Source organism: Rhinopithecus roxellana, chromosome 8, assembly GCF_007565055.1.
Source record: "Rhinopithecus roxellana isolate Shanxi Qingling chromosome 8, ASM756505v1, whole genome shotgun sequence".
NCBI lineage: Eukaryota > Metazoa > Chordata > Mammalia > Primates > Cercopithecidae > Rhinopithecus > Rhinopithecus roxellana.
Window position 1 is genome coordinate 30,087,962 of NC_044556.1, and position 22,267 is coordinate 30,110,228.

General features: G+C 40.0%; 1 protein-coding gene across 5 annotated transcripts in view; it reads right to left on the bottom strand.

Annotated features, from left to right (window-relative positions):
• The window catches only part of VAV3 (vav guanine nucleotide exchange factor 3), a 448,149-nt gene that overhangs the window by 420,120 nt on the left and 5,762 nt on the right, over positions 1–22,267 (bottom strand). The window contains exon 1 of one of the 5 annotated variants that reach the window (XM_030935750.1): positions 2,906–3,024. The exons of the other annotated variants lie outside the window; for them this stretch is intronic. The gene's annotated coding sequence lies outside the window, so the exon portion shown is untranslated. Of the gene's footprint in view, positions 1–2,905; positions 3,025–22,267 lie in introns of those variants that run through there. 5 annotated transcript variants of the gene reach the window in all.

Below are 22,267 nucleotides of genomic sequence, written 5' to 3' on the forward strand. Positions count from 1 at the left end.
GATGCCTAGCAAGAGTGACAGAGTCTAAATATAACACCCTTCACCGCCACCCCAAAAAACAGCTCCATCATTCACACCATAATCCTGTTTTAACAAACAGTGCACATGTGACACAAAATCACAGTACCTGGAGATCTGAAAAACATACCAAGAAATATGTGTGATTATTTAAATTCAAAGCACCACCATTACTATTGAAGTGTTACTTCTTATAGAGGCAAGGATGAAACCCACGCATGACTAATTGGTCCATTCCATGCTGACTGTGGAATCCTCCAGCCTTTGCACAATGAATGTGGCTAGTGACTGCAGCAGCTGTAACATCAGCACAAAAGGTTTTCTTCAAACCAAACTTCCATCTCTGCCTGCCAAATACCAGTATGTCATTTCCTTCCTGCTGGACTCTATGGTTTCTGGAGGACAAGAACCATGTAATTCTTAAACTGACACTATTGGTATCCTCTACTATTTGAGATAAGTACAAAACATTCAATGAATGTGTGATGAATGCAAAATGAGCAGGGAATACCTATAACTGCTTGTTGGCTGTTTATGTCCTTACTACCATGTTGACATAATGCTAAAGAAAGTATGCATAATTATCCTAATTACAGTCATTACAGACAAAAACCCCTTAAAGTTAATCACAAGGTTGCTAGTGGCAACCTTAAAATAAAATTTATAAATTAAAATTCATAAAATTCTAAGACTCTGGTTAAGGCTTATGTCCCAATTATTAACACAATATAATGATTGCATTAATATCTATACACTATAGGTAGGCCCCAATTTAAGAAAAATTTTAGAATGTAGTACACTAACATGTCTAGTCCTTAGAACTTAGAATACATTTTTCCAAATAAATAAGGTTATTGTGATCAAGTTCATAGGCCAGCAGCCCTCACCTCAAAAAAGCTGAAAATAGAAAAATGAAATCATTTTGGCTTTACCTCCTTGCTTTGAAGCATCATAAAATGTGCTCTGTCACACAGAACATGTCTGCAGTCTTCTCAACATGCCTGGCATGGAATCGAGCCTACCCTTCTTGGGGAGCCAGGGAGGATGGACTCAGGGCTACAGGTATTCTGGACCCTTCATATATAAACAGGTGGTGGGAGGGGCAAGAATGAAAATGGGGAAACATGATCCTACAGAAGAGGAGGCGATCACTGAGCCAGAAAACTGGCTACCAACTTGGAGAAATGTCCCCACCTTCTATCCTTTCAGGCACTAAGGCTAAGGGCCAGCCCTAAGCTCAAGGAAAGCTGAGGAGGAAGGAGCTGCCAGATGGGACCATGAGGGCCAGAGGCAGGAGTGTTCAGGGATCTGAGGAAACTATCAGGAAAATGGGGGTGAGTTTTTTGGGGGCCAGGGAATAGGGATAAATTCCCAAAGACTGAAATATCTGTTCCCTGTAGAAGCAGGGATGTAGGTAAGAAAGGGGGAGAAATGGAAGAGGAAGCAGGCATGGAGGGAAGAGCTTGCAGCCTGGGGACACAATTAGGATGTCAGAACAATTCAGATGTGCCCAGTGGATGACTTGGTTGTCCTTTCTCTCCATGTTTCCCATTTTGGTTAAGCCCAAACAGTTTATGTGCTATTATCTCACGACACTAAACCCATGAAGTACTCAAATATTCTCATGTAGCCAAGTAGCTTGGATTACCTCAAAGGCTCTTAATGTACTGGGCATTTAATGAACACTTACAGAACAAAAGAACAATGAAAAAGGAATTTTTGCCTAAAGATTTCTTTGTACATATGGACAGAGTGAACTGTAACCTAACAGGATGTGTAAATAGACCACAACCTACTCTTGCACCAATCACAGAGTTTCAGCCAATCACAGGTGGCCAGCTGTTCAAACTGTGTTCAAATAAGGCAAACACTGAGCTATATCCAATCCAGCTGATCCGGCTGATTCTGTACCTCACTTCCATTTTCTGTCACTTTCCTTTTTCTGACCATAAATGTTATCCTCCCACGTGGCAGCCCCAGAGTCGCCGTGGACCTATTTTGGCTCTGGGGGCTGCCCAATTTGCAAATCATTCTTGGCTTTATTAAACTATGTTAAATTTGTCCAGTTTTTTTTTTTCCTAAACACTAAGATAACAGCGCCAATTTAAAAAATAAACCTTAGTTTTCCATTAAGATATTAAAGACTAGAAACTAAATCTCCTTGCAAGTTAAAGTCCAAAAATGTTAAATTCTAAAGGAATTAAATTCTGGACTCAGATTTTCTTGCCTTTACGCAGATGGTCCTTGGCTTACTATGGTTCAACTTACAACTTTTCCACTTCACGAGGATGTGAAAGAGGTACGCGTTCAGTAGAAACTGTACTTAGAACTTTGATCTATCCCCAGGCTAACAATATGCAGTTCCATACTTTCTCGAAACGCTGGACAGCGGCAGCAAGGAAAACCTCCCAGTCAGCCAAGTGATCATGAGAGTAAACAACCGATACTCTACAATGTAATTGTGATGCCGGCCTTTTTTGGATATAGTGTGTTTTGGTTTTGCATCCCATCATGTCTACAAAACATCCAGTCTTGACTTAAAATGCTTTTAACTTATGATGGATTTCCCAGGACATAACCCCATCTAAGTCATGGAGCATCTTTACATAGTCTGTCTTAGCCTGAGTTTCCCAGAAAGTAGAAGTTCAGACAAAACCCTGAATGCAGGAATTTAGTTTGTGAAGTGATCCTAACGAGTAGATTAAAAATGGGGAAGGAAGGAAGGAAGGAAGAAAAATACAAAGATGAATTACTAAACTGACCATTGCTATTGGGGAATACTAAACATCTCCCCCGAACCCATGCACCAGAGAGAAGTCCAGAGGAGGAAGAGTAAGACAGGACAGGTAGAGAGTGTGGCCCCAGGTGAGGTGCTTTCTGGGTGTACCTGTGAAGTTCTTGGAAGCTTGGATGGAACTGGCTACTGCAGCTGTGGTTGCAATAAGAGGCCAAGCAAGAGGATTTTGAAGTGATGTACAAAAGATGTCCAATACAAAGTCCAACCATATTAAAGGTCAAATTTACCCTCTCAAATTTCTTATTCTATATTCTCAGCTGGAGGAGCTCTTGATACCTGCGTAGAGTTGTAGAGGTTTTTGTTGTTGTTGTTTGTTTTGAAATAGCTTCAAGCTGTAATGAAGAAAGTATAGCTCCTTCAGAGTCTCAGATGTTGATTCAACTTTATCTCAAGTCTTTGACATCCTCCACTTTTAAAGAGACGGAAGAGTTATAAGGGCAGGCAAGACTATCATCTGCCCCACACCCACCATATTTAAAAGGAAAGTTAATCCTCAGGCCATGAAGTAGCTACCACAACAAGCAAGACAGTGTTCCCAGAATCCAGAATTTGGCATAACCCAGAGCCATGTAATTGCTTCCAAAGACAACGGCAGAAACTCCAGGACATTTGAAAGACAGAGAAGGCTCTACAAATAAAAACAAAGTCCTCCTGGTTTCGGCATTGCCACGATGCCTGCAATACTATGCCAATTTTCTAAAGCTTAAAACTCGATTAGGAGACAAGTATCCATCAATGAATGAAAAAGCAAACAAAAAGTGGTGTCTGTATAACGGAATATTATTTAGCCTTAGAAAGCAAAGAAATTTTGACACATGCTGCAACAGGGATAAACCTTCAGGACATTAAACTAAATAAAATAAGCTGGTCACAAACTGCCAAAAATTGTATGAGTCAATTTATATGCAGTATCTAGAGTAGTCAAATTCAGAGAGACAAAGTAGAAAGGGGGTTGCCAGGGGCTTGAGGGGGAGTTGTTGCTTAATGTATAGAGTTTCAGTTGGGGAAGATGAAAAGGTTCTGGAGATGGATGGTGGTGATGATTGCACAACAGTGTGAATATACTTCAACGTGGTTAAAACAGTAAGTTTTATGCCACGTATATTTTAGCACAATTTTTTAAAAAACCCTCAACTAGGAGACATCTTCAAGCAGGAGGTTAATTGTGGCCCCATGCATACTGGCAGGAAAAAATCTAACTTTGCAAAGTGTCTTCTCTCTCAAAGCCTGGCATTTGGGGCATCACTCACTTCTTTCAAAGTTCAGAAATTTGTAGTGGTGGCAGCCCTAGTCCCTCTAGGCCCTATTTGTAGAACCTTTCTTTCCCAGCCTGCATGTTCTAAATTTCCTGTCTTCTACTTCTGAGTCCCACGTTTCTAGCACTAAAGGACTAAACTGATGTGGTCTCTGCGTAGTACAGTCATCATCTTCACAATCTTTTACAAGCAGAAATTCTTAGTCTTGGGCAACAGCATCTGTTGCAACGGCTTTTTGCTGTGTAATTGCTTTGGGCTGTAAAAACTGCTTCCTGAGGAAGGTCATCTCTTAGTCTTCTCATTTTTTCCAAGTGAACTACAGAAGATTCGAGAACTTCTTTTGATTCCAGAACCATTTCTGAGGCCTACATCCTTGGGGGCCTGTGACAATCTATACCTTTTTATGGACATTTGAAGAGATTAGAGTTTCTGTACATTTTAATGACCAGGTCCTCAGTACTTTTGTTTGTTTTGCCAGAAGTAGGGTATATCCCTCATGTTTAATTTTCATACACTGATCCCATTTTCTTTTGAGAAAACTTCAGAGGCTCCTCCCATCTTCTCGTCTCTTCCTCTTTAGAGCTATCACTGTTGGGAAGAAATAAACGGCTTACTTTCTCTTTAACTTCCTGCACCAGATATTTGATTTTCTAACATACTCCTCAATGTTTTATCATAAAATCTCCCAGATGACAGAGAATTCTAAGATTCTGAATATGATCTCCCCTACCAAAAAAAAAAAAAAAGTATTTATTATTTAAACAAATTTTGTCAACCTTCACTTCCCAAGTTACATAATCCCAGCCAGGAGGTGACTCTCATCAGGCCACATCCAGCCAGCCCTAGACTGTCTCCTCCTAGAATGCCCCTCATCTTTTCCTGCCTCCCCTTAGAGTCTGAACTCCAAAAACCTCTGAGAATGTTCCTTCAGGGTGCAAGTGACACCTGCCTGCCCAGTCACAGTAATGTTAACACCTTGAAACTCAGTGAATTCTTCAGTATGTTATGCTGGCATCTCTGGACTTTACCCTGCAAATGCAACTTTTCTGTAACCACTTGATATTGCTATCCAAGGGTCACTACCACTAGCCTAGTGAGATGATGAATATTTTATACAAACTAGAGAAAGTACCCCTCCAGGGCAGATGTAAACCCTGGTGAGATCCCACAGCGAGAAGAGAGCAGTTGTATTCAACCTCCACTAGGAGAAATCTTTACTCAGTATACAAAATGCAAAACCATATCCAGCCCTTGGTCTTACAAATCATACTTCAGACTCTCACTACATCTTTAAAGGGACACTTGTCAACATTTTCTGAACCTGGTAAAAAAATTTCAGATCTTGTCTCACTTCTTCAGGCCCATCACACTTTCTAATTGGTAATCATTAGAGAGAATTTGTTTTCCTTTTTATATCTGTGTATTCTGTCTTAAGATCTCATTTTTCCTTTCATACTGCTCATGAAATGTGAACATTTCTCCTAGCTCAGTCTTTTCAGTCTACCACTGCTTCTTTTCTGATCATTAAAAAAAAACATATTTTTCAAACCAATTCTAGTTTCTCCCTGATTTTCTAAGAAAACCTGATCCAAGCCCAGGCCTTTTTACTCACCTTCTTAACTTTTTAGTTTGCAATAAGTTCACTGACTTGCAATAAGTTTACTGACTTGTTTGTCTATCTCAACCCAAGAATATGCCATATATTTCTTCAGGGCCATCCCCGTTCCTTTGTATCTGCTAAATAACAAAATCCAACAACTATTTTACAGCTACAGTTCCAAGATCTAATGGCCAGAACTTAGTTATCAAATCCAGAGCAAATAAAACTCATGTTTTCTTGTAGAGGAACTTCTATTGGGGTATTAGAACAAATGCTTCTGTCCCCCTAGACAATATAGAGTTCAGGTTCTCACAGGTCTTGTATTTGAGACCTGTTTATCTGCAGAGAGGATGCATTCCTTTTTGACTTAGTTCTGATTCAATTCCTTTTTCCTCAGCACACCAGATCTCCTACTCTTAGAGTCTTGGTGGCCAGTCACTTCTGGCCATCTTTTTTCCCCCTTTTTAGTTCGTATGTAATAATTGTACATATTTACGTGATACAGAGTGATGTTTTGATATATGTATACAGAGGATGCTTTCTTGGTCTGCTCTTGGTTAGTCAGTTGAGGTTGGTCATATCACAGGTGGCCTATTAAGATCTTGCAGATAAACTACAAAATCACATAAGATTAGTCCCTTCAGGGCCTTCATTTGGCCTAGAACAAAATTAAGTGAATGTGGTGAAGCCAATTTATCATTTCCTTGGCTTGTTTCTCACAATTTAAAGAAAGAACCTCACACAATAGCACTCTCAAAACTTCCCAGCACTTGGGGAGGCCGAGGCGGGTGGATCATGAGGTCAAGAGATTGAGACCATCTGGCCAACATGGTGAAACCCTGTCTCCACTAAAAATACAAAAATTGGCCGGGTGCAGTGGCTCACGCCTGTAATCTCGGTACTTTGGGAGGCGAGGAGGTGGATCACGAGGTCAGGATATCGAGATCATCCTGGCTAACACTGTGAAATCCCGTCTCTACTAAAAAATACAAAAAAAAATCAGCCAGGCGTGGTGGCAGGCACCTGTAGTCCCAGCTACTCAGGAGGCTGAGGCAGGAGAATGGCTTGAATCCGGGAGGTGGAGCTTGCAGTGAGCAGAGGGCGTGCCACTGCACTCCAGCCTGAGTGACAGAGCAAGACTCTGTCAAAAAAAAAAAAAAAAAAAAAAAAAAAAAAAAAAAAAAAAAAACTTTGTGGCTTTTACAGTTTGAAGTCCTGGTCTAGAGCCTTGACTGAAATACAGTAAAAACAGCAAATGCTATTCCACCCCAGATAACTAAAAATGTCAAACCCCTTCCTCAGCCTCACCTGTAACATGAGTCTAAGCAGTACCCACAAAACCCAAAAAGCCTACCCACAAAGCCCAGCATGGCTCCACTTGCTAGGACCAGTGCATCCTGCACTTGCTAAGGCCTGAACACCCATCACAAACAGCTGTGCCTGGTTTTGACAGACATTTGCCTGCGGGCTAGGCTGCCATAAGCTTCACAGTCTCCCAGGGGCAAAATAATAAATACTCCTCTTTCCTACTGAGTGAAAAACCCAAGGAGCAAAGATACAGAAAACAGATTGAAATGTAGGTGTTTTTATTAACAAAACTTAACATATATTGGAAATCGTGGCTTAAGGATGCAGGACCCTCTCTCATCTTCTACTACCCTCTCCCCATGTGGTAAGCCTTTCCCTTGGAGACATGACCTACTCTGCTTAGCTTGTCATAAAAATGAAAACCACCACCCTCTTTTCAGGTAAGTATGTCTCAAAGAGAAGACCCAGAAGAAACTAAGTAACATATACATACCCAGGTATATACTAATACTCTAACAAAAGTTCTTCCACAGGTAAACATGAGCTATAGGGAGAGTGTATCCTCCAAAATATACTTCTCTTAGAACCTGAATTCTTCATTATATCTTCAGTGCCTAATGAGGGCTTTGAATATTGTAGGTGTGAAATAAATGCTGAATGAATGAAAGAATGAACTCTATTTCTGAATGAACAAAATGCAGTTTTTTGTTTGTTTGTTTTGAGACGGAGTCTTACTCTGTCACCCACGCGGGAGTGCAGTGGCACAATCTCAGCTCACTGCAAACTCCATCTTCCGGGTTCAAGTGAATCTCCTGCCTCAGCCTCCCGAGTAGCTGGGACTATAGGCGTGAACCACCACGCCCAGCTAATTTTTTCCATTTTAGTAGAAACACGGTTTCACCATGTTGCCCAGGCTGGTCTCAAAATCCTGAGCTCTGGCAATCCACCTGCCTCGGCCTCCCAATGTGCTAGGATTACAGGAATGAGCCACTGCGCCCAGTCACAAAATGCAGTTTGGAACGTGCAGAAGAGTGTAATATGAAATAGCTTGCACTTTTGGGACATGCAAACCAAAATGGCAGGAGGTCTCGGACGAAAGGAAATGTACCAGGCATAATCTAATCTTTTAAGAATGTTCAACTTCATCATTAAATCCTTCTGCTATCTGGTTCAAGATTGACTCTGTGCCCAGCCACCTGGATGGTTTAGGTAATGTTATTATAGGTCTTGGGTGAAGAATGTTGGCTAAAATGAAAGACTGCTAGATATTAAACTATGTTTATTTGCCCTCTCTTCAGACTTGCCCTCATTAACATGAAAGATTATATAAGAAAAAACCAAGATCTTATTACAAGATACATTTGAATTTTTAGAGGCCCTTGAAAAACACCTACATATTTAATTTCAGAGCAATTTAAACTTACAAAGGCATTTAACAAATATCTAAAATTATTTCCCTCTTGTTTATTGCTACTAATAACAGTTGTTATATAGTTATTTATACATTCCTCCATATTTATTGAGCACTAGTGCTGGTCATTGTGCTGATCCCCAGGAATCAAAAGTGAATAAAAATGTAAGTGGCCCCTGCCATCATGAAGCTTAGATCTAGTAGAAAAATCAGTCATGTCCAGGCACGATGGCTCACGCCTGTAATTCCAGCACTTTGAGAGGTTGAGATGAGCGGACCACCTGAGGTTGGGAGTTCGAGACAGCCTGGCCAACATGGTGAAACTCCATCTCTACTAAAAATACAAAAATTAGCCAGGCGTGGTGACGGGCAACTGTAATCCCAGCTATTCAAGAGGCTGAAGTGAAAGAATCACTTGAACCTTGGAGGTAGAGGTTGCAGTGCGCAGAGATCGTGCCATTATACTCCAGCCTGGATGACAAGAGCGAAACTCCATCTCAAAAAAAAAAAAAAAGAAAGAAAAGAAAAATCAGTCACAAAAACAATATTTAAAAGGATAAGATGTATACAAGGGGTATTTGGAAACCAAGAAACAGAAGAAAATGGCAAGTTCCAACTCTAGAAGAAAAAAATGGTGTGATAAATTCTGGGAATGGCTGTTTATGGAATGAGCGAGAGGAGGGAGTTGAGGCTGGGAAGGGTGGCAGGGTCCACGCTCCAAGCATGGGGAAGCATTCTAAGGGTTACAAAGGGGTTCACTCAATAAGATTAATGTTTTGGCAGACATGGACAGTCATGCTATCCATAAAAGAGAAAAACTGGAAATAATCCAAATAACCGATTCCACAAACAGAGAGCATATTAATAAGATGGACTATTCCTCATTTTCACAACTACATGCTACTCCATTATCACTTCCTATATGACCTTGAAGAAATTTCTCAGTGTCTTCTAAAATTCTTCAGCTATAATAATTATGTTCTATTACTGGATCCCTCAGCTACCTAAGGGAAATAGACATTAATAATACTAACCATAATAGTATTTAGTGAAAGGTGTTTTGCCACTCTTTTATTAAGAGTTTACAACGTTCAAAGCTCTGAGGCAGGAATTTGTCATACTTTATCTTATCAAATCATGACAGCAGCCTACAGCATAGACAGTGGTGGCCTCCAGAGGAAGCCAAGGGAACCCAGAAGTAAAAGAGCCTGCCCTAGATCATCCAGCTAATTAACAGCAGATCCAAAATTTGAACTCTAAAGCCTACATCCTTTTCACTATAAAATGCCACCCGTGATCACAGAGAAAATGAAGACTTAGAGATCACTGAGCTTATTGGCAATAGAGCCATGTGGAATGCAGGTCTCCCAGTTCTGGGTAGAGTGTTACACATATGAAATTGTCAACAGACAAATCGACAGATTAAAATATGCCAATTATATCATTTTTAAAGCCACAATATTTCAAGTCTTATATTCAATGAGTCTAATAAAACATCTGCACAAAGATGACTACAACAGAGAAGAAAAGTTTGCCATAGACCAGCAAAGTCACAGAGTTCCAAAAGAACTGTGAGGAGTGCCCTGTACTATGAGAATATCAGGTAATGGAGTGGGAGAGGAGAAGGGAAAGAATCTCACATGATTACTAACTGTCCACTACGTCTCTGGTGCTATGCTAGGTATCTGGCCCATCTGAGCTTACTTACTTTTCACAACACCCTGCAGTAAGAATTATCCCCACTTCATAAGAAAGACAATTAATATGTTGAGAGATTAAGGAATTTGCCCACAGTCATTCACCTAATGGTGCATGATTTGAACCCAGGTCTGGCCAATCCTAAAGTCCATATTCTTCCAATAGAACATGCTGCTACCCACTGCGGAACAACTGGCAGAATATCATAATTTTTTCATCCTATGATTAAAAAATAACATCTACCATTCTCATTCAACCAACATTAAGGTCAATGTGAAGGACTCATTAAATATTCACTCAATGGCCATTCATGGGAGCAGTCACTCTGTGCCAGGTACTGAGCCAAGAACAGGAAACTGACAAACGGTCTCTAATTTCATGGAACTCACAACCTAGGAGTAATAACTTATGGTGACACTTAAACATACATGAATACTCATACTCTTGGGAATTTGGGACACATTTTTGCTATCTGGCTTAAAATAGCAAAACAGCTCTCTTAGGAATTGTGTAATGCTGAATGGCCAAGTTTTGGATAGCTGTGGAATTACTCCTTTAAGCATCAGATCTTTGATTTCATAATTTTCATTAATCATTTTGCAATGCTTTTTCTTTTTTTTTTTTTTTTTTTTTTTTTGAGATGGAGTCTTGCTCTGTCGCCCGGGCTGGAGTGCAGTGGCCGGATCTCAGCTCACTGCAAGCTCCGCCTCCCGGGTTTATGCCATTCTCCTGCCTCAGCCTCCGGAGTAGCTGGGACTACAGGCGCCCGCCACCTCGCCCGGCTATTTTTTTGTATTTTTAGTAGAGACGGGGTTTCACCGTGTTAGCCAGGATGGTCTCGATCTCCTGACCTCGTGATCCGCCCGTCTCGGCCTCCCAAAGTGCTGGGATTACAGGCTTGAGCCACCTGCGCCCGGCTGCAATGCTTTTTCAATTCTCCCAGGATATTCTAAGCTCCAAAGTCTGAGACCCTGTACCCCCATCTTTACAGATTCCCCTAAACTACTGCATCCAAAAAACAAAAAACATACATGAGTGAGAGAAAATTAAGGTCTTCATAATAAGTGCTTCACATGAGAAATTCTGAACTGAAGTACTTCCTAATCTTGTAAAAAAAAAAAAAAAAAAAAAAGTTTAAGAGAATAAACATGATTTAAACTTCTCTTGAGGGCCCACGTCATTAGTGTTCTGTAATGAAAACCTGCGTTTAGACTGGTTCTGACAAACCAAGTGACCTTGGTCAAACCATCGTATACACATCAGAGGACTTAGACTGCTCATTTTTAAAACCAAGTTGCTGAACTAGAATTATCTGTAAGATTTTTTCAGCACTATAATTGTATATAACTCTCTGAACAATAAAGCTGGCCAGGCGCAGTGGCTCATGCCTGTAATCCCAACGTTTTGGGAGGCCGAGGTGGGCAGATCACCTGAGACCAGCCTGGCCAACACGGCAAAACCCCATCTTTACTAAAAATACAAAATTAGCTGGGCATGGTGGTATGTGCCTGTAATCCCAGCTACTCAGGAGGAGGCTGAGGCAGGAGAATCACTTGAACCCAGGAAGTGGAGGTTGCAGTGAGCTGAGATCACGCCACTGCACTCCAGTCTGGGCGAGAGAGACTCCATCTCAAAAAAATAAATAAACACACAAACAAAACAAAACAATAAACTGAATTGCCACAATGGTTCATTCAAATAGGTCCATTCTAGTCCAAGATTAATATGGTTTTTTAGTTACTGAATCCATGTTTTACAATATTTACTACTGCAAACTTAGCTTTCAACTATGCTTCATTCCCATTTTAACTTACAACCTATATCCCCTTAGACTTAAACAGGCTTAATGAAAAGGAATGGAAACTACAATTTCTACTATAACATGCTGCCTCACAAGCTTATTAGAATAGCCTATTAATTAAAAGTCCTTAGGCTCAAAGTCATAATCTAGAAACTCTCTAAACATCTGCATAAATGAAATTTAGCTTGTTGCATTTATATGTAGTTTAAGAAACATTTTATGTCACATTCCCTTTTTTTTTAACATCTAATTCATTTATTTTTCAACAATTACTTATGAAAAAAAAATTTTTTTTTTTTTTTGAGACAGGGTCTTGCTTTGTTGCCCAGGCTGGAGTGCAGTGGCATGATCATGGCTTACTGCAGCCTTCGCCCTGCAGGCTCAAGAGATCCTTCCACTTTAGCCTCCCAAGTTGCTGGGAGTGTAGGCATGTGCTACTGTGCCCAGGTAATTAAAAAAAAAAAAAATCTGTAGAGATGAGCCTCTATGTTGCCAAGGCTGGTCTTGAACTCCTGGACCCAAACAATCCACCCACCTTAGCCTCCCAAAATGCTGGGATTATAGGCCTGAACATTCTCTTCTTAAACAGTGTCTCTGGAAGTACCCAAATCTTTTGTGTTACCACTCATTCTGAGCTCCAGAGCTCTCAATTCCTGTTTCCCCTTTACTGAGGATGAATTAATTGCTATATTTTACAGAATCCCAAAGTACATGTATGGACACACACACAATTCTATTTGTCATAATAATCTGAACTTATGCATTTCTTGTGTGGCTGACTGAACTAAGTTTACTAAGTTTCCTTAGCCAACAAATGCTTTCTCATATTTGAAGGTTTTCTGCTAAACCTACATTTTGGAGTATTGATAAGTGACAGAATTACTCTAGACCAACTTTCTCTATCAGGTATGGCCTATATGATTAAGAGAAAGTTGCACCACTGAATCACAACGTTGCTGAAAACAGGCTTGTAAAAATAAGCAGATGCTGTGGGCTGGTTGCAAGAGGGGACAAACAGCCTGGGTGCTGCTGGGAACTGAAAAACGTGACTTGAGAGCTTTTGGTTCGTCGAAAATGCTCTCCAAGCATACCACTGGGTTCTGGAAACTACAAACCAAAAAAAAAGGTACTTCTACTCTATAGTGTCCAACTTCTCAGAATCAGAGTTCTTACAGCACCTGGTTCTGAGATTCTAATTTATTAAGCATCCACTTCAAGACCCAAAACTCTCTCTGGGAATTAGAAGGCAAAAATGTGCATACAAATGTAACTTGTAAAGTTTGGCACAGTTGCTACTGCTACTTCTAGTAACAAATAGTCATCATTGTAGTGTGTGGAATGGGGCGAACTGAGGACAAGTCAGGGTTCAGGAGGACTGGGTGGTAATGATGAGGACTAGCTGAGCTTGCTGGTACTAAGGGAGAGTTAGGGATTCAGGGTGTCTGGGATTTGGAGGGTTGGAACATGACCAGGTGAATGACAGGAAGCCAAGAGGGTGTTGTTATGAGGCACTGCAAAGAGGTGAATGAAAGCAGGGTCAAGTTGCAGTGAACACAGACAGTAAAAACAGCGTGGTGAGCCACCTTCTCCAACAGCTCTCTGCTGCTCACAGGCAAGGGCGGCAAAGCCTAAGAAGGAGGGTGCTCTAGGAGTCAGGTGACTGGCATATCTCATGTTACAGAACGTGCAGGGAATTGGAATAAAAATGGAAAGGGTGACCATAAATTCTGACAGGACTCAGGAGTATAGTCAAGACCAGATGGACCAGGAGAGGAGAGATATCAGTCAACTAAAGAGCACAGGGAGGATAATGGCTCAGTAGGTGTGAGGGAGGGAGAAGTAGCAAGTCTAGAGGTTAGAGAAGGGAGAGAGAGCAAGCATCTTTACTTTCAGCACTTTAGATGCCCATTAAGCATTTTCATTCTATAGTTTTTGCTCCCTGAACTTTCAAGATATTCAAGAGACCATCATCTCATGCTCCAACCTATCCACCAAAGACAGGTACTTTAATATCTTTCCTGACAAATGCAAATGGTATGGCCAGATTTCCAGTACTGATGCTATTAAGGGTCCTACATCATTGTTCAGAATAGCTTTTTGTTAGAGACATCAATGAGATCTGAACGTCTTTTCACATTCTTCATCTCACATAACTCTCTCTCCACTCAGTTTTATTTCTCAAACCTTCTTCCTCTGTAGTAACCATTCATGTCTCTGTCCTCTTCTTGGTCTCATCTCTCTCACCCAGCTGCATGCACTTTTGTACCAGTCTTATAATATCCAATAACTTTATTTCTGCATTCTTGCAAAAGCCTGACTCCCAGATGAACCCCATTTTCTCTTCGTCCCCTAAAAGTGGGAACTTCATATGATTTATCTCTATGCCTTTGTGCCCTGTACAAATGTCTATAGAAAGGAGAGAAATACAAAAGCAAAAATTGACAAATGGGATCTAACTAAACTAAAGAGCTTCTGCACAGCGAAAGAAACTCTCAACAGAGTAAAGACAACCTACAGAATGGTAGAAAATTTTTGCAAACTATGCATCTGACAAAGGCCTAATATCCAGCATCTACAAGGAACTTAAACAAATGTACAAGAAAAACACAAACACCATTAAAAAGTGGGCAAAAAAACATGAATAGACAATTCTCAAAAGAAGACATACATGCAGTCAACAAGCATATGAAGAAAAGCTCAACATCACTGATCTTCAGAGAAATGCAAATCGAAACCATAATAAGATACCATCTCATATTAGTCAGAATGGCTATTATTAAAAAGTCAAAAAAAAAAAAAAACATGCTGACAAGGTTATGGAGAAAAAGAAACACTTATACACTGTTGGGAGTGTAAATTAGTTCAACATTTGTGGAAGACAGTGTGGTGATTCCTCAAAGACCTAAAGAAAGAAATACCATTTGACCCAGCAATCCCATTACAGGATATACACCCAAAGGAATATAAATTGCTCTAGTATAAAGACACATGCACACATATGTTCACTGCAGCACTATTCACAATACCAAAGGCATGGAATCAACCTAAATGTCCATCAATGATAGACTGGATACAGAAAACGTGGTACATATACACTGTGGAATACTATGCAGCCATGAAAAAAGAACGAGATCATGTCTTTTGCAGAGACATGGATAGAGCTGGAGGCCATTATCCTTAGCAAATTAATGCAGGAACAGAAACCAAATGCCACATGTTCTCCCTTATAAGTGAGAGCTAAATGATGAGATCACATGGGCACATAGAGGTGAACCACACACACTGGGGCCTATCAGACAGTGCTGGGTGAGAAGCGGGAAAGGATCAAGAAAAATAACTAATGGGTACTAGGCTTAATACCTGGGTGATGAAATAATCTGCACCACAAACCCCCATGACACACATTTACCTATGTAACAAACCTGCACATGTCTCCCTGAACTTAAAATAAAAGTTTTATATATACACACACACACACACACATACGTGTATATATGTTATATATATGTGTGTATATATACATAATTCAACCTAAAAAAAAGAAAGAGAGAAATACCTTGAGCCATGCACTCACATACAAAAATTCATTTTGTGACATTAGTGGCATAATGTACACATCAGCAAAATTAACTGTGTATCCAGAAAAGCATTACCCACCTACCAAACTTTAGCCATGCCCATTCACTCTAACACAAATGGCTCCATTCCCATCCACTCTTTTATAAGGGATAATATGAAGTAAAACCCATAACGTATAGCCTAAAAGCAACACAGGGTCAGGGATTGAGTTTCATTCACATTTGAATACTCAGCATCTACCTCAAAGTCCAACATTTAGCAGACAACATGATGATTTAAATAACTGCTTCACTTGCACAAATTTCCATGAAAACAGAACCAAACAGAAAGTAGAGGGGCTATAAAATTACCAAAAAGCAAATAATCCACAAACTAATCAGACTATAAAATAACAGAAAACAGGTTTCGTTATTTTAGATGTTTCATTTTAATAGAACAACTTTCAGTGCAAAATAATACAATCTCATTTTATATTTCCAGGCCATGCCTTGTTTTTTGAAAGCACTCTTCCAGTCATTTCCTCATGCAATTTGCCATCTATCCACTGAATTTGGCAGCAGGAATGGGAAACTTCGCCGAATTTGGAATTAGGACAGTTGGACTCAAGTCCTGTCTTCACCACTTCCTGTCTGTATGACCTTGAGAAAAGCCCTTTAGCCAGGGCACATCTCCATTTCCTCCTCTGTAGAGCAGTGATAAGATCTTATTCTTCCTGTCTCATAGACATGAGGATTGGGGAGGCAGTGGGGAGAAGGAAGGAAATAATCTTACCAAGTACCTACCATGTACCAGGCATTTAAATATTTTCATTCTCACCACAATCCTGCAAAGAAATTCCACCATTTCTTGCCTATCAGATGAAAAAACAGATTCAATAAGTAAAGTAACTTTCCCAGGGGCAGTGTTGTTAAGTTCAATCATTTCTGCCTGATCCCTGATCATGAAACCATAATGCTGCCTAATGTGTAAAACATTTTAGTTGCTATTTAGTATATTATTGCACATGTAAACATCCACTGCTATTGCTATAAGTACAGAAGCCAGAGGCAAAGAGAAGGAAACACGAAGGTCACACAGCCTGTCAGAGACAGAGCTGGAACTAGAACCCAAGTCTCCTGACTCCTGACCTTAAGTGTTCCCATTAAACCATGCTGCCCCCATGCTCCCAGGAAAAGGCATAGGGAAGCACGATGCTTGTTTATTCAGACCAGCTGTTACAGATCTATTTTTAAGACAGGCACTTTGAAAACCATGGAAGGTGAGTATCAAATGTATCATTAAATATTCCATATTAATTGACCCTTTAAAGAACTCTCATGTGAGTAGCATGTGCTGCTGGCTTCCTGCTAAGCAAGCAACTCGAAAGCTCACTACACTGCTTGCAACACAGATTTTGAAAGCACATTCAGACAGCAGCACAAAATACAATTTAAAAATAATTTTACATGGAAATCAAAAGGAACTACTTTGCTGTTGATGGTTCTATCCACTCAATGCCCAAGATTAAGGAAAACCAGAATATCAACTTGTGACTGGCTTTAACACCATGCAGGGTCTATGTTAACAGAGGATGAAAAATATGATAAAATAATGCTCCAAATAATAGCTAACAATAGGTTGTCTGTGAATTTACAAAAAAAAAAAAAATTTATAATAGAAAAAAATGCCATATCAAAGCACATCATTTTAAACAACAGTGTTCCTGCTTCCCAGAGAAATGTAGGCACTCCTAACTCCAGAATAGAGCATTAAACCATGTGCTTGAGACCAGCTGTCACAAGGCACAGCATTAAAAGGCCAAAAAGGAACAGCTACACTCACTTTCTCTCTTCCCCTCATTAACTTTCCTTAGTTTTCCTGATTTCCTTTCCTTTTCCCATTACATACCTGTCAAAAGTCTAACACCCACTTTATACTGAATAGTGTGATAAATGTGTATGAAATCATCCAGATACATTCAGTATCCTGAGGCAAACTTTTTGTTGTTGTTGTTTTGTTTTTTGAGATGAAGTCTTGCTCTGTTGCTCAGGCTGGAGTGCAGTGGCACGATCTTAGCTCACTGCAACCTCCACCTCCCGGGTTCAAGCTATTCTCCTGTCCTGAGGCAAAATTTTAACTCAATATCTGACTAGTAAGGAGGTGCTATTAACAACAGCCACAAGGCCAATCAGAACACTGCTCCAAGGGAGCCCCACACGAGAGCAAAATACAATGGGGGGGGGAATTCATTTCAGTCCTCATTGCAGTTCACATTCAGATGTGCCGATAGCCTTGTGACAAGAATTCAGTTCACTCTTAATGTTCTAATTCTAAGTTTGGCTCTACTACAAACCATTTGTTAGTGCAAGTTACTAAACCCCTCTTAGCTTCAGAGTATCCACCACATGGGGATAAATAACAGTGGCTGCCTCATGGTGTTGGACAATTAGATGAGACAATGCATGGAAGGTTTTAGTAACTGCCTTGTATGCTTCCACAGAAGCAGTGATAATCATCATAGTAAAAAATAGTTAACATCTATTGGGCACTTATTATAAGTCAGTCACATTAATTAATTCAGCTAGCCCTCACAAGAACCCTAGGAGGTAGGTTCTTTTATCTGGCCTATTTTAGCAATGAGGAAGCTAAAGAACAGACAGATAAGACAGGTTTAGTCACTTGCTGAGAGTCACTCAGTTCGTAAGTGGTGAAGTAATGTTACCTGCTATTATTAGTAATGGCACTTAACAAGTATTTTTGGTTTTTAATGACAGTCAGTGCTGACTGTGTCTTTTTTAATTTGTATACGTTTGAAAAAGTAGCAAATAAAATGTTACCATTTTCATCCCATTGATGAATTTAATCTATGCCTATTTACGTACGCCTATTAGGTATGACTCCCTGTGTCCATTTCTACTGCTGTATATAAAGGAATTAGCCTATGGCATCCTCAATCAAGTCAAAGCCTGGAAGGGAGACAGATAAGAAAAAAAAAACTGCAAAACAGCAAGAAATGCTGCATTCCACCAGACACTGTGGCACAAAGCAGCATGTGCTCAGCCACACCTGGGAGAAAAGTCAGGGAAGACAATACAAAGATGACTCTTGAAATGAATCTTCAAGCAGACAAATGAAAAAGGAACTTCAACTACAGAAAAAGGTATATGCAATAGCACAGAGACATTTAACAGCATAGTGTTTTCAAGAAACTGCAAAAAGGTCAGGAGTACAGAGTGGAGAAGAGGTTTGAGAGATGAAGCAGGACAAGACCATGAGCTCTTGCATACTAAGGAGGTTGGATTTTATCCCATGGTCCATCAGGAACCACTAAAGTTATAAGGAGGTTGTCTGATCACCTGCTCCAGTAGCTCAGATCAAACCCTAGGCATCCTTAGTCGCTTTCCATCACACCCTATATTCATCCACATGTTTCTATCTCTACCTTGAAAACATATCTTACATCAAATGAAGGGGAGAACGGTATACATGCATGCAAATGGGAAAGATCCAAGAGAGAAGTGATGATGCAGAAGAGCATCGGGGTAACAGTGAAGGAGAAACTTGCCTTGGCCAGGAGCACTGTTAACTAACTCAGAGTGCAGGAGAGAAGGCATCATCTACGAGCACAGATGCAGGAAGGTGGGAGCCTGAGGAAGCTCTCCTCCAATTTTGTTTTTTCTCAGTGGAGTAGGAAGTAAGGTTACGAGTTGAGAGAAAGAAGGGAGAAATGGGTAATGAAGGTTTAAGGAAAGAAAAAAAGGTACTACAGAATGACCTGGGAGAGTCAAAAAGTAAATGGTCTCAGGCAGTTCTCAAACTTTTTTTTTCCTCAGGACCCCTTTCCACTCTTAAAACGTGATTGAGAATCCTCAGCAGCTTTTGTTGGAGGTTTCATAGCTATTAATGTTTAACTTATTAGAATTCTAAACTGATAAGCCTTTGAAACATACACAAGCATATATTCTACAGTCAACCACAGCAACGGCATGGGCACTATCACACAGCCTTTGGAAAACTTCTCTATATACACATTACAAAATGAGAATGAGGGGAAATAATCTATTATTATTAGATTATAAATAGAACTATAAACAGAGTTTTTAAATTGTGGGACCCCTAAAAGCATTTCAGGGACTGCCAGTAGTTCTAGACCATTTGAGAGCATTAGAGAAATGTAATCAGATGATTGGATGGCCCAAGATGCCCACTTGAGGTTAGGGATCGTGAACTTAAAGTGTAATGCGGGTTTTCCTCCATTACATTCAGCAGCTCATTTGAAAGCAGGAAATAAGTAATTCAATAAGTTGAATTTAACCAAGGTTTTGTTTATCCAAACAAGCAGGACAAATCAAGGGAAATCAGGGAATTATAATGGCTATAGTATTTAAGCTAAGTAGGAAGGAAATGAAAACTGAAGCAGGCAGCTAAGAGGTGGTAGAAGCAATGAGTTCAAAGGATTGTTGGGTTTTAGGTATTAGTAGAATAAACCCGAAAGAAAGGAGTATTAAGAGAGTGGGATGCATGAAACTGAGAAGAGAGAGGGCAACTGGTAATAACTTCCAACTCAGAGTCCAAGACAGAATGTGCTCCCTTTCTCACTAAAATGTGCCCCTTCTTTATGACACTCCTGTCACCTGATGCTGAAACCTGGGTCTCAGCCTAGATACTTTCCAGTCTTTCTCTGTATCTAAAAGGTTGCAAAGTCCCATCCATCCCAACTCATAATTATCACTTTAATCTTTTTTGTTTCTCATAATCCCTCTATTCACCTCCTTTCTCTGGCCTCACCTTCTGTTGAATGACTTCAGTACCAGTCCTGCTCACACCTACTTTCATCCCATCCAATCCACCCCTCTCTATTGGGAGTGAACTTTCTACAATGATCAGATTTCATACCTATGGAGCAACTGTAACTATAGAGGCAGAGGTGTAAAACAGGCAGACTGAGGCTGACAGTATGAATTTGGGATTCAGCAAGGTAGGTACTACCACAGATGTCATGAGATGCTACAGAGAGGCAAATATGAAATGAAAACACAGCTAAAGAGAAAACTCTAAAATGTTTAAGACATTTTTCAATAAAGAGAAGCTAGCAAACAAACAAACAAAAACTGAGAAGGAATAATAAGAGGTACAAGAGAACCAGGAGAGTATGGTGTGGTGAGAGTAAAGGGAAGAGAGAGTTTTAGGAGAAGGGGATGATCAGTAACGTCAATTGCCACAGAGGATTCGAGAAAAATAATAAAAACAATCTACTGTATTTGAAAATTAGAAAATATGTGGTGATCTATACTAGATCAACTCTATTTGTATTGCAAACATGATAATTTTCTCCATCTTAAAAAAAAAAAAAGACACCATCTCATTTCTTCACTCTGGCAAGCCATGGAATTGTACCAAGAGGGTTTCAGTACTTCATTCAGTGCCTTACCCCAGGCTGTTTTCTAGAGAACCTAGGTTAAGCCAACAATCATGTAGACAGAACAAGTGTTTAAGATGCCTAAAGATGCCATAACTACTTTACATGAAAAGATCCTGATTGGTGTTGAGTTTAAAATTATGCTGGCAGATTATCCAAGAAAATAACCTAACAAATGGCAAAGAGGTTACTGACTTCTGAGAAGCCTAAGGAATAACATTATTCTGAACGAACTGACTAAAATTGTTACTAGGCACACCATTCTTTTTGGAAAATAACAGTTCTTCCTCCTTCCCTTTTGTATAACCCAAAAATCTGTAAGTCACATCACCTTGTACGGGAGGAGGGAGTGTGTAGACACGTATTTGGAATGCATACCTCAATGCTAAAACTAATAATCATAGTTGTTTAAAACAATGTATGGTTGTGTATAGCAGAAACTATTTAACCCTTTATTTAAAATAATAACAGCAGCATCTAAACTCAGTTTAGAAGGAAATCTCACAGGCAATAGTGATTAATCATTTTAGAAATGCTACATCACCAACACTAGGTGTTCAAAGGGCAACATTGTATGAAAACAAATGGCAATCAATGACTCTAAGTTCCAGTGGTATTCAGAATAGTCACAATCTGAACAAAAAGAAGATTTTAAAACACTTTAAATTTTACTTATATTTTCTTTATTATTATACTTAGAGTTCTGGAATACATATGCAGTACGTGCAGGTTTGTTACATAGGTATACACGTGCCATGGTGGTTTGCTGCACCCATCAACCTGTCATCTCCATTATGTATTTCTCCTAATGCTATCCTTCCCCTTGCCCCCCAACCCCCGACAGGCCCTGATGTGTGATGCTCCCCTCCCTGTGCCCATATGTTCTCATTCTTTATATACAGATATATCTTTTCACATACATACACGTATACACAAGAGTATCATATGAGAAAATCTGTCCATCTAAAGGAGCTCTTTTAATAGGTATAAAATAAGAATTGTGTGATAAGAAAATAAACTATATCTAGGCTGGACACAGTGGCTTACAGCTGTAATCCTGGCACTTTTGGGAGGCCAAGATGGCCTGATGACCTGAGGTCAGGAGTTCAAGACCAGATTGGCCAACATGGTAAAACCCTATCTCTACTAAAAATACAAAAATTAGCCAGGCATGGTGGCACACACCTGTAATCCTAGCTTCCTGGGAGGCTAAGGCAGGAGAACTGGTTGAACCCAGGAGGCAGAGGTTGCAGTGAGCCAAGATCTCGCCACTGCACTCCAGCCTCGGTGACGGAGCAAGACTCTGTCTCAAAAATTAATTAATTAATTAATTAACCCATATCTTGATTTCTTTTCCCCTAGTAGCCACTACCCCATTTTCCTGTTCTCTTTACAGCAAAA